The sequence below is a fragment of the Acinonyx jubatus genome, chromosome B2 (genome assembly GCF_027475565.1).
Source record: "Acinonyx jubatus isolate Ajub_Pintada_27869175 chromosome B2, VMU_Ajub_asm_v1.0, whole genome shotgun sequence".
In the NCBI taxonomy this organism is placed as follows: domain Eukaryota; kingdom Metazoa; phylum Chordata; class Mammalia; order Carnivora; family Felidae; genus Acinonyx; species Acinonyx jubatus.
Window position 1 is genome coordinate 125,676,489 of NC_069385.1, and position 13,196 is coordinate 125,689,684.

The window sequence follows — 13,196 nt, forward strand, 5'->3', positions numbered from 1 at the left end:
ACAACCCAGCAATTGCACTACTAGGTATTTATCCGAAGGATTCAGGTGTATTGTTTTGAAAGGGCACATGCACCCCAATGTTTATAGCAACGCTATTGATGATAGCCAAAGTATGGAAAGAGCCCAGATGTCCATCGACAGATGAATGAATAAAGAAGATGTGGTATATATATATACAATGGAGTATTACTCAGTGATCAAAAAGAATGAAATCTTGCTGTTTGCAACAACATGGATGGAACTAGAGTATATTATACTAAGCAAAATTAGTCAGAGAAAGACAAATTCATATGACTTCACTCATATGTGGAATTTATGGTACAAAACAGATGAGCATAAGGTAAGGGAAACAAAAATAATATAAAAACTGGGAGGAGGACAAAACAAAAGAGACTTGTAACTATAGAAAACAAACTGAGGGTTGCTGGAGGGAGTTGGGTGGGGTGGATGAACTAAAAAGGCAAGGGACATTAAGGAAGACACTTGTTGGGTGAGCACTGGGTGTCATATGTAGGGGATAAATCACTGGATTCTACTCCTGAAATCATTATTGCACTATATGCTGACTAACTTGGATGTAAATTAAAAAGTAAATAATAAAAAAAAGTAGGAAACACACACAGGAAAACAAAGAGGGAATGTGGGAAATAATTTCATTATTTACATTTTGCCTTTAAAAAAGAATCCACACTAATCCTTCTCAAACTCTTCCCAAAAGTTGAAGAGAAGGGAATACTTCCAAAATCACTTTATAAGGGCAGAATTATCCTGATACTAAAGCCAGACAAGGCCACTATAAGAAAATTACAAGCCAATATTCTTCATGTGCATACATGCAAAAATCTTCAACAAAGTATCAGCAAAATTCAACAGCACGTTAAGAGTATCATACACCACTGGGGCGCCTGGGTCGCGCAGTCGGTTAAGCGTCCGACTTCAGCCAGGTCACAATCTCGCGGTCCGTGAGTTCGAGCCCCGCGTCAGGCTCTGGGCTGATGGCTCAGAGCCTGGAGCCTGTTTCCGATTCTGTGTCTCCCTCTCTCTCTGCCCCTCTCCCGTTCATGCTCTGTCTCTCTCTGTCCCAAAAATAAATAAATAAACGTTGAAAAAACATTTAAGAAAAAAAAAGAGTATCATACACCACGATCAATTAGGACTTATTCGGGGATGCAAAGATGGTTCAATATATGTAAATTAATAATTGTGATAGAGGGGTACTGGGTGGCTCAGTTGGTTGAGTATCTGACTCTTGATATCAGCTCAGGTGTTAGTCTCAGGGTTGTGAGTTGAAGTCCCATATTGAGCTCCATGTTGGCATGGAATCTACTTAAAAATAATAAATAAATACATAAATACATAAATACATAAATTAGATACATCACATAAACAGAATGGAGGATTAAAAAATCATGTGATCATCTCAATAGATGCAAAAAAAGCATTTGACAAAAATTCAACAATTTTTCATCATAAAAATTCTCAACAATGAGGTATAGAAGGAATATACATAATAAATTCCATATATGACAAGCCCACAGCCAAAATCCTGTTCTATTGTGTAAAGCTGAAAGTTTTTCCTCTATGATGAAGAACATGACAAGAATGTCTACTTTTGTATTTATATTCAACATAGTACTGGCATCCTGGTCAGAGCAACTAGGCAAGAAAAACAAATACAGGCATACCTCAGAGGTACTGTGGGTTTGTTTCCAGACCATCACAATAAAGTGAATATTGCAATAAAGCAAGTCAAATCAATTTTTCCAGTGCAAATAAAAGTTATTTTTATTGTAGTCTATTAAGTGTACAACATCAATGAGCCTAAAAAATCCATGTACATGCCTTAATTAAAAATACTTTATTGGTAAAAAAAAATGCTGACTTTCCTCTGAGCTTTCAGTAAGTTATAATCTTTTTGCTGGTGGAGGGTCTATGCTGATGGCTAATGACTGATCAGTGTGGTGGTTGCTGGAAATGGGGCGGCTGTGGCAATTTCTTAAAATAAGACAACAATGAAGTTTGCTACATCCAAGACTCTTCATTTCATGAATGATTTCACTATAGCATGTAATGTTGTTTGATAGCCTTTTACCCACAGTACATCTTTCAGAATCGGAGTCAAGCCTATCAAACCTTGTCACTGCTTTATCAACTGAGTTTGTGTAATATTCTAAATCCTTTGTTGTCATTTCAACAGTCTTCACAGCATCATCACCAGGAGCAGATTTTATCTCAAGAAACCTCTTTCTTTGCCCATCCATAAAAGCAATTCTTCTTTCACTGAAATTTTATCATGAGATTTCAATAATTCAGTCACATCTTTAGGGTCCAGTTCTAATTCTAGTTCTCTTGCTATTTCCACTACATCTGCAGTTACTTCCTCCACCGAAGTCCTGAACCCCTCAGAATCATCCATGAGGGTTGGAATCAACTTCTTCCAAACTCCCATTAACATTGATATTTTGACTTCTTCCCCTGAATCACAAATGTTCTTAATGGCATCAAGAATGGCAAAATCCTTTCCAGAAGGTTTTCAATTTATTTTCTCCATATCTGTCAAAGGAATCACTATCTATGGGAGCTGTAGCCTTACAAAATGTATTACTTAAGTAATAAGACTTAAAAGTCAAAACTACTCTTGATCTCTGGGCTGTAGAATGGATGTTGTGTTAGCAGGCATTGAAAAAACATTAATCTCATTGTCCATTTCCATCAGAGTTCTTGCATGACCACATGCGTGCATAATTAATGAGCAGGAATACTTTGAAAGAATTTTTTTTTCTTTTGCCTGAGCTGTAGATTTCAACAGTAGCCTTAAAGTATTCAGTAAACCATGTTGTAAATGGATGTGCTCTCATCCAAGCTTTCTTCCATTTATAGAGCACAGGTAGAGTAGACTTAGCATAATTCTTAAGGGCCCTAGAATTTTTAGAATAATAAATGAGCATTGGCTTCAGCGTCAAGTCGCCAACTGCATTAGACACTAATGAGAGAATCAGCCCATCCTTTGAAGCTTTGAAGGCAGGCATTGACTTCTCTTCTCTAGCTATGAAAATCCTAGATGGCATCTTCTTCCAACAGAAGGCTATCTCATCTACATTCAAAATCTATTGTTTGATGTAGCCACCTTTATTAATTATCATAGCTAAATCTTCTGGATAATTTGCTACAGCTTCTACATCAGCCCTTGCTGCTTCACCCTGAACTTTGGTGTTACGGAGACGGCTTCTTTCCTTACACTTCATGAACCAAACTCTGCTAGCTTCAGACTTTTCTTCTGCAGCTTCCTCACCTCTCTCAGCCTTCACAAAATTGACGAGAGTCAGGACCTTGGTCTGGATTAGGTTTTGGCTTAAAGGGATGTTGTGGCCTATTTGATCTTTTATCCAGACCACTAAAACTTTCCCTATATCCGCAATCTCTCTTTTATTATTCACGTATTCACTGGATTAGCACTTTTAATTTCCTTCAAGAACTCTTTCTTTGCATTCACAGCTTGGCTAACTGCTTAGCACAAGAGGCCCAGCTTTTGGCCTCTTTTAGTTTTCAACACTCATTCCTCACTAAGCTTAATCACTTCTAGCTTTTGATTTACAGTAACAGATGGACCCTTCCTTTCACTTAAACACTTAGAGGAAGAGTCATTAATTGGCCTAATTTCAATATTGTTGTGTTTCAGGGAATAGGAAGACCTGAGAAGGAGGAGCAAGTTGGGGGAACAGCAGGTTGGTGGAGCATCAGAACACATACAACATTTATTGATTAAGTTTGCTATCTTACATGGCACCCCAAAACAATTATGGTCATAGTATCAAAGATCACTGATCATATATCATCATAAAAAATATAATAATCCTGAAAAAATTTAAAATATTGTGAGAATTACCAAAATATGACATCGAGATATGAAGTGAGTAAATGGTGGAAAATGGTGGTGAAGTGGAAAATGGTGCCAATAGACCTGCTGGATCCAAGGTTACTACAAACCTTTAATTTGTAAAAAAATGCATTTTCTATGAAGTGCAATAAAGTGAAGTGCAATAAAATAAGGTCTGCCTGTAAAAGGCACCCAAATAAGAAAGAGAGAAGTAAAATTGTCTCTGCAGATGACATGATCTTATAAAAAATCCTAATGACTCCACACCCCCCCCCCCCATCCTGGTAGAACTAGTAAACAAATTCACTAAAGTTGCAGGATACAAAGTTAGGATACAAAAATAATTTGCATTTCTATACAAACTACCTGAAAAAAATTAAGAAAAAAAATCTCATTTACAGTAGCATCAAAAACAATGAGACTTAGAAATAAATTTAATCAAAACCCATGAGATATTGAGGGAAAAAAGCTGAAGAAAGCACAAATAAATGAAAAGATAATTTGTGTTCTTGATTTGGAAGAGTTAATATTGTTAAAATATCCATGTTACCCAAAGCAATCTATACATTCAACACACATTTCCAAAGGCATCTAAATTCCAAAGGCATTTTCACAGAAATAGAAAAAAACAATCCTAAAATTCACATGGAACAACAAAGGACTCTGAATAGTCAAAGCAATTTTGAGAAAGGACAGCAAAGCTGATTTCAAATGATATTACAAAGTCACAGTAATCAAAACAGTATATAGTACTGACATAAAAACAGGCATATATACTAATGGTACAGAATAGAGAACCCAGAATAAAATCCACACATATATGGTCAACTAATCTTTGACAAGGGTACCAAGAACACACAATAGGGTAAGGGTCATCTCCTCAATAAATGGTGTTGGGGCAACTGGATATCTATATGCAAAAAATGACACTGAACCCCTATCTTACACCACTTATAAACACTCACTTGAAATGGGTTAAAGACTTAAATGTAAGACCTGAACCCATAAAATCTCTAGAAAAAAATATAGGTAAAACTCCTTGACATTGGTCTTGGCAATGATTTTTTGGGGCATGACACCAAAAGCATAGGCAACAAAAGCAAAAATAAGTGGGACTATATTAAAGTAAAAAGCTACTGAACAGCAAAGGAAACTATCAACAAAATGAAAAGGCAACCTATGAGATAAAAGAAAATATTTGCAAGCCATATATTTAATGAGAGGTAATATCCAAAATATAAAAGGAACTTATATAGCTCACTGACAAAAACCCAAACCCAAAAACCCAATGAGAAAATGGGCAGAGGATCTGAATAGACATTTCTCCAAAGGTGACATACAAATGGGCAACAGGAATATAAAAACGTGCTCCTTATCACTAATCATCAACAACATGCAAATCAAAGCTACCAAGAGATATTAGCTTGCATCTGTTAGAATGGCTATTATCAAAAAGATAAGAAATAAATGTTGATGAGGATGTGGAAGACAGGAAGTCCTTGTACACTGTTGGGGAGAATACAAATTGGTATAGCCACTCTAGAAAATAGTATGGAATTTCCTCCAAAAATTAAGAATAGAACTACCCTATGATCCAGCAATCCCACTTCTGGATATGTATCTAAAGGAAATAAAACCGGTATCTTGGAAAGCTATTTGCCTTCCATGTTCATTGCAGCATTATTCACAGTAGCCAAGATAATACAAACAACTTAACTGTCCATCAATGGATGAATGGATAAAGAAAATGTGAGACACACACACACACACACACACACACACACACACACACACACACATATATACAATAGAATATTATTTAGCCATAAAAAAGGAAAGAAATCCTACCATTTGCAACAACACAGATAAGCCTTGAGGACATTTGCTCAATAATGAAATAAACCACACACAGAGAGAAAAATACTGTGTGGTATCACTTATATGTAGAATTAAAAAAAATTTTTTTTTGAACTGGCAAGTGTGGGGCTATAAAGAGAGAGGACCAAGTCAGAATCTCTCGTGGTGAGGACATCTATGGTATGCACAGAGACCAGGGGTTGTCCACTATTATCTATTCTCACCTTCTTCCCAAGAAGAAGAACAGAACCCACATTTTTAGTTGGGTGCAGGATTATTTATTATTATATTATTTATTGTTTATTATTATAAAGACTGTATATCCCAGCTTCCCTTGTCACTAGGTATTGCCACATGACTACGTTTTGTCTAAGAGATTTGAGAATAGTAGTCATGTAATTGCTTCCAGAAGCCTGTCCTAATAGACATTTGGCATGTCTCTATTGTCTTATTTTTTTGTCCCATGTTCCATCCTGCTTCCTGGAAGTCTGATGTGAAAGGCTGGAGTTAAAGTAGCCTCCTTGGACCATGAGTATGGATGCCACACTCTAAGGATGAAACAGTAGAGACTACTGTTTCATGGGACCAGGTCTTTAAATGACTTTGTGAATCCACCATACCAGCCCTGAACTGCTGATCCCCAGGCTTTGACATGAAGAAGAGTTGAATTTCTATCTTATTTAAGCCACTGTCATTATGTGTCTCTGTTGCTTGCAGCCAAACCTAATTCCAACTGACACAGTGCAAGGAACAGCAAATAGGAAAGAACTAGCCAGAGAGTTTGAACAAGAGTAATTTAGTGTCATGGAAACCAAGGAAGGCAGAATTTCAGAACAGTGACCCACAGTGTGGAAGAGGATGAGGCCTGAGGACAAAGACACTATATTTGACAACTTAAAGGTCACTGGTAGTTTTAAGTAAACACTGTCCAAGGCTAACTGCAAACCAAACCATATGAAAAGCCTCTTCATGGCATCTGCAAACACTCAGAACCTGCCAACTGACCTACATCTCGGGATCTGGAAGATGCTTATGCATTGTGAAGAGAAAAATATTTGCAGACTCACCTTATCTGCATAGACTGTATCAGTCTTCAAGAAATTAGTTAGAGACCATAGTCATTGTGAGAAAAAGCTGTCATTTAAAGGAGTGTTTCCAGCAGCGAGGGTGGAGAATGGATGAAGGGCAAGGGTCTTCTCCATGGCACCCTCTTGTCAGTTGGCTAATACTCTCTGGTCCTTTATATCTCAACCTAGAGCCCCTCCCTCAGACAGACAGTCCCCTGACTCCACTGTTGTAGGCTCTTATAGCTCCCTAAACTTTTCCTCTATATCTCTCCTTGTTTAATATCTGCCTTCCTCAATAGGACCCTGTCTGGTTCGTTCACTGCTGTGTCCTCAGGGCCTAGCTGAGCATCTGGTAAAGAACAGCCGCTCAATGGAGTCATGACATTTCTCCTTGCAGTGCTGGCACCAAACTCTTGGTGTTTTGCTTAGTTTGTTTCTTGTGCTTGAGGAAACACTTTGTGAAATTGTTTCTTCTCTTGGCTTCTCATTGTTTTCATCCTGAGAACTGATGAAGAGAGAGGGGAACGTGGAATTCCTAGTTGATGTCTACCTATGTTAGGGATGGTTGGTATCTTACTTACTTTCCTATTCCCTCACTGAAGGCACCAGGGAGCCATTTAGTATACAAAGACTATGTGGTACCCAAGGGTGTCTCAGAAGCTGAAGGAGTGAAGGAGGCTTCTGAAGTTCCCCCCAGAGTACCTTCCAGGGTGGAGTCATGCTATAAAGTACTCTAGGTCAGTGCCTATTAGAACATTACTTCAGATCCAGAGAAAGAGAGGTATTCCAATTCCTCACATTCTGGCCTTTACCTCCCCTCAAGCCCTATCTTCTTATCCCCTCTGTCCCCAATGTTACCCATTCTCAAGACTCATATTAAATACCACCCTCTCTGGGGATTCTTCCCTGGTCACCCAGTCCAGGCACATATCTTTGTCCCCCGAGCTCCAACAACACCTGCTATCTGATGTTCCTTTGAAAATTAGCACATTCTGTCTAGTGGTGTTCGCCTGATTTTCAGATGGATATTCAGCTTCCTGAAAGGGTGCTGCCTTGAACTTCTGCATAGCCCGTGAGTATAGCTTTATACAATATAGATATCAGGAAATAGCTACTGGTTGACTGACCATTTCTCAGCTCTGCTCTTCATTTGCTGAAGCGAAGAAAACACACATGCATGACAACAGCAAACCTTGCCTGCCCCTGTTTCATGGCTTCTCATCTTGGACTGTCAGACATACTACAAGTTGCAGGGACCTTAATTTATTTCTCTATCTCAAAAAAAAATCACCCACAACCTCCTGTGGCTAGTAACTTCTAAACCGTAGTAGCTGATTATAAGTAAGATGTATGTAATTGTTTATCAGCAAGCTTTAAATAAACACATAAATTTCAGTGTCTCTTCTTATTGGATTTTCTGACATGTTGGAATTGATCTGAGATCTCATTGAAATGTAAACTATAAACTAGCATCTGAGGCTCTTAAATCAGAGGCGGGAATAGAGATAATAGAGTGGTTAGCACCTTTGAGAAGCATATCTATTTGGTAGAATGGTTAGCTGGTTATATTTTGTCAGCCAAAAAAAAAAAAAATGACAGCTTCATTTGCATAGGACTGCAGTGATTGATTCTCATCCCAGCTGCTCTTCCTTTGTCTCCTCTCCAAAGTAGAGGCTTTGGGCTGAGAACAGTGGGGATAGGCCACAGTCAGAAGTAACCTCTTCTTGTGACATAACTAAGATTCTCATCATCAAACGCTCCTTTTGGAACCATTCCTCATAATGACTGTATTAGGATTCCCCGGAGAAACAGAACAAAGAGAGAAGATTTGTGGTAAGAATCAGCTCACATGACTATGGGGGCTGAGAAGTCCCACAGTCTGCAGTTTGCAAGGTGGACTGCCAGGAAAACCCATGGTATTAGTCCAAGTCCAAAGTGCTGAGAACTGATGGTATAACTCCCAGTCCTGAGGCAAAGTCCTGAGAACCACGGGCCTGTTGGTGTAAGTTCCTATGTCCAAAGGCCCAGAAGCTCCAATGTCCATGGATAGAAGATGAACATCCCATCCCAAGAATAAGGAGTGAATTTACCCTTCCTTTGCCTTGTTGTTCCATTGGGGCCCCCAGCGGATTGGAACATGCCTACCCACATTGGTAAGGATGGATCTCTTAGTCCTTGATTTAAATGCTTCCAGAAACACCCTTCCAGAGACACCTAGAAATACTACCTTATCAGCTATCTGGGCATCCCTTAGCTCAGTCAAGTTGATACATAAAATTAACCATCACAGTGACAATCCCAATATCTCATTTTAATTGCATTAGGGCTCATTTTAAGCAACTTCGCCAAGTCAGAAACATGACCTTTTATGTAAAACCCCAAGTTATTCAGAGGTTGGACAGATGCACATTTAATGATGGCAGAGGTAACACAGGCACAGGTGGCTATAATGAAGGTCTTGGGACACACCTCACAATGATGTCAGTGCACTAACTTGCATTAGCACACCAGCCATGATTCCTCAAGTAGTGTCTAAAAGGCAGCCCTCTTCTCTCTAGGTTGCAAGCTTGAACTTGGACTGTGCTAAACCTCTTCCATATTTTAAGCTGTTACGTTTGTTTTAAGGGATTATGTTTGCTATAATGGATTATGGATTGATAATCTCATACTGTTATTGAAAGCTTTCTTGCTGAACCAAGTTGAGTCAGAAATTACTGATGATTTTTTAGGGACAGATATTAGAACCAGTCTAAACCACAATCTTGCAGGACAAATTGCCCAGATTAAAAGAAAAGGAAATAACTCCCTTCTGACAGGAAAAATAATCCTAACACAGAAATCACTGCATTTCCTGATAGCACATATCCAAATAGATAGTGAATTTGTGTTTCCCCTTTTTATCTGCATATAGAAAAATAAGAATTTCAAAAGCACTTGGTTGTCAAAGAGATGATGGAAAATCCTGAGAAGGCAACCCAATGCCCTTTACTTAGAAAAACTCGGGAGACCTTGCTTGTTAAAAAAAGTTCCAAGACTGACAGAAGCTGTTTACAAGGGTTTTTGCCACGGAAAGTCCCAAACAGGTCCAAAATGAAGAAAAATTTGACATGATTTAAATAGTTGCATCCTCCTCACATCAACAAGAGATAAATTAAGCCACAACTGATAGTGGTTAACTGTTTTCTTTTTCTTTTTTTAAGGTGTACAACGTGATGATTTGTATGTATATGTTGTGAAACAATTACCTTAATCAAGTTAATTAACACATCCATCACTTCACATAGTCACCTTTTTTGGGTAGTGAGAACACTTATGGTCTACTCTTTTAGCAAATTTCAAGTATAATGTACAGTATTGTTAACTGTAGTCACCCTGTGGTACATTAGATCCACAGAAGTTATTCATCTTGTAACGAAAAGTTCATACTCTTTGACCTACATCTCTCATTTCCCCCACCGTCCCAGCCCTTGCCAACCACTATTCTACTCTGTTTTTATGAGTTCAGCTTTTTTCTTTTTGATTCCACAAATGTCAGTGATGCTGTATAGCATTTGTCTTTCTGTGTCTGGCTTATTTTACTTACAGGGGTAAGGAAGAAAATACAGTCTCAAGGGAGTAATAGGTTGAATAAAAATGTAAGGTTTTCTTTCCCTAGATGAGTGGACTTAAAATTCTTTTGATTGCTTGCCCCCAGGGTGGGGGGTTGAGAAACCAGGTACCTGCTCTAACATCTCTAAGTTAACACTTAAAAATTTTCCTTCAATTCAGGTAGTAGCAAAGAATGTAATTTCTAGTATATTATAAATATTTATATTTTCAAATAAAATGGTTACATGTCTGACTTAAATGTGTCCCATCTAAATGCCACACTGCCACCAGCATAGCTGTTCTCTAACAAAGGGTTTTTTCAACATTCCTTTTATTCCTTTTCATATTTTTATCCCACTCTCCTTAAAGAATTTTATTCCATTGTAGATTCTTGTGTTTGAAAGTCTTTTATTGCTGACCCTATCATAGTTACCCATAACAAAGTATTTACACAAACTGAAATAAGATGTTAAAATATTTCCTGTGAATGTGAAGCTGGGAAAAGTCACCCTTTTTCCTGGATTACACTAGTGCACCATTGGTTGAACCACATGCACCCCCATGCCTTTCCTGGGTAATGTGTAGGGAAGGACACCTGTCAGCAATGGGGTGGAAATAAGAGCTAGTGTGATCAGGGCCATTCATTCTGAAGGAGACATATTTAGAAAGGAGTACTATGGTAGGTGGATTAGTCCTACTTTTCTATAACATCGTGCAACCATACCTTCACCCTGGCCTCCTGGTGGCTGGAGTATGCTTCCCACTCATGGCCTCCAAGCATGGTTTACTGACTTGCTTCAGTGGATAAATGTGAGCAAAAGCTTGAAAAGTGCTTGTGCAGTTTGGTTTGGGTTCTAGTGCTTCTGTAGTTGCAGTGAGAAGACAATGCTCCAGGTAGCTGCTGCCCTCCACTGGGCCCCAAATAAGATATGGAATTAAGCTGATGCAGCCAGGGCCCATCACTTAATGGTAGGGCCCACTGCAAAATGAAAATGTGGGGCATCAGGATTCAATCCCTCTTTCTCCTGGCTTACCACCTCCATCCATGGTGGATGGCAACACCCAATGGGTAGAAATCTCCATGCAGAGGTGCACTTGGTACCTGGATTGGGAGTGAACAAGAAATCCCTGCCCATTGCCCACCAAATGTGCCATGACACTGCCAGTGTGAATAGCCACCACCTTGTCCCACCTTAAGACACTGCAGAACATGTGCCTGAATGGTCCACCCTGTGGTCATGTTCAGAACCCCATGGGGACAGAGGGCAGCAGTGGTCACTGGGCATGCATGGAGAGCTGATGGCTGAGTACCTATCCAGGAGGGCGGGGAGATAGGAGAAGGCAGCACCATGTGCGAATTGAAGCTTAAAGCCCCTGGAGCATGCAAGCAAGTATTGTACTGAATACCTTCAGACTTCACTCACAAAACATGAATGTCTTGGGTCCATCCCAGAGTATTAAAGCACAAGTGTAAGGTCCTATTAAGTGTAGGGCTCTGTAAAATTGCATTGATCACACAACCTGGAGCCAGCCCTAGCCCAACAAACTGCAGACCTGCAGCCTGAATAGGGGCATCCCACCTGACCCACAGCTGCCCTAAGGATGGACGATTGTTGTTTTGAGTCACATTGTGTTGGGGTGGTTTGTTCTGCAGCATCATTGTGGCAATGGCTGAATGACACAAGTTCTCATGGAAATTCAGGTTCTAAAATTTAGTTTCACTAAAACCACCCATGCTTATTTGCCCCTTGGGAAGTCTCCGCGTGCTCGTAAGGATACAGGTTGTCCAATTTGAGGTCTTTGGCCCAGAGATCAAAGGTTGGGTGGAGTGTGAGAGAGTGTGTGAGACAGCTAAAAAGGAAGAGGGTTGTGGTCAGCAAGTGGGATTCTGCAGCTGGTGAGGTCAGGGGAAGAGCAAGTCGGGGGATGGCCTTGCTGGAGGACGGAGGCCATGACCTGAGGAGGTAGGGTGCAGAGATGCTGTGGAGCCAGTGGTGCTGTGGGTCCCAGTGGACTCTATGTCACCCATTAGCGGCAGTGTCACTGAGTGGTGATGCACATGGGCTTGTAGTCAGACAGGCAACCTGCATCTGCTAGTCCCTCCCTTTGCACTTACCTGTGTAACAGCAGGCATTCACTTATCTCCTGAGGGCTTTCCTTTCCTTATCTGTCCTGTGCTACAGTGTAATTCTATGAATTTCGCACATAATCCATGAAAAGTCTTCAGCACAATACCTAGCACTTTGTAGGCACTCAGGAAATGTTAGCTGTTTATTATTTTGCAAGATGATGGGAGTTAGGTAACCTGTATTAGTCTCCTGTGGTTGTTGCAAAAAATTAGCACAAACTGGGTGGCTTGAAACAACAGAAATGTGTTCTTTCACAGTTCTGGAGGCTGGAGGTCCACAGTTAAGTTGTCAGGGCTGTGCTTTCTCCACATGCTTGAGGGGAGATTCCACTCCTTGCTTCTTCCTCCCTCTGGTGGCTGCAGAATTCCTTCCTTTACTTGGGGCTCCTCTCTCTAGTCTCTGCCTCCTTTGTCACATTCCCTCCTCCTCTTCCATCTTTCCATCTCTCTGTGTGCTTCTGATGATGACCCTTGTTATTAGATTTCAGGCCCACCTGGATAATCCAGGATGCTCTCCTCCTCTCAAGATCCTTAACTTCATTACATCTGAGAAAAAACCCTTTTCCCAAAGAAGTTCATATCCACAGGTTCCAAGGATTAGGATACAGACATACCTTTATGGGGGGACATCATGCAGCACATGACAGTGCCATTGTCTCTAATGAAAGTGTTGGCAGCA

The 13,196-nt window shown here is 39.9% G+C and overlaps 1 long non-coding RNA gene across 1 annotated transcript in view; it reads left to right on the top strand.

Annotated features, from left to right (window-relative positions):
• LOC106976172 (uncharacterized) overlaps nucleotides 1–13,196 on the top strand; it is a 104,249-nt gene that overhangs the window by 88,669 nt on the left and 2,384 nt on the right. Inside the window, exon 3 of the long non-coding RNA XR_008298700.1 lies at nucleotides 3,680–3,725. This is a non-coding gene — a long non-coding RNA (uncharacterized LOC106976172). The remainder of the gene's footprint in view (nucleotides 1–3,679; nucleotides 3,726–13,196) is intronic.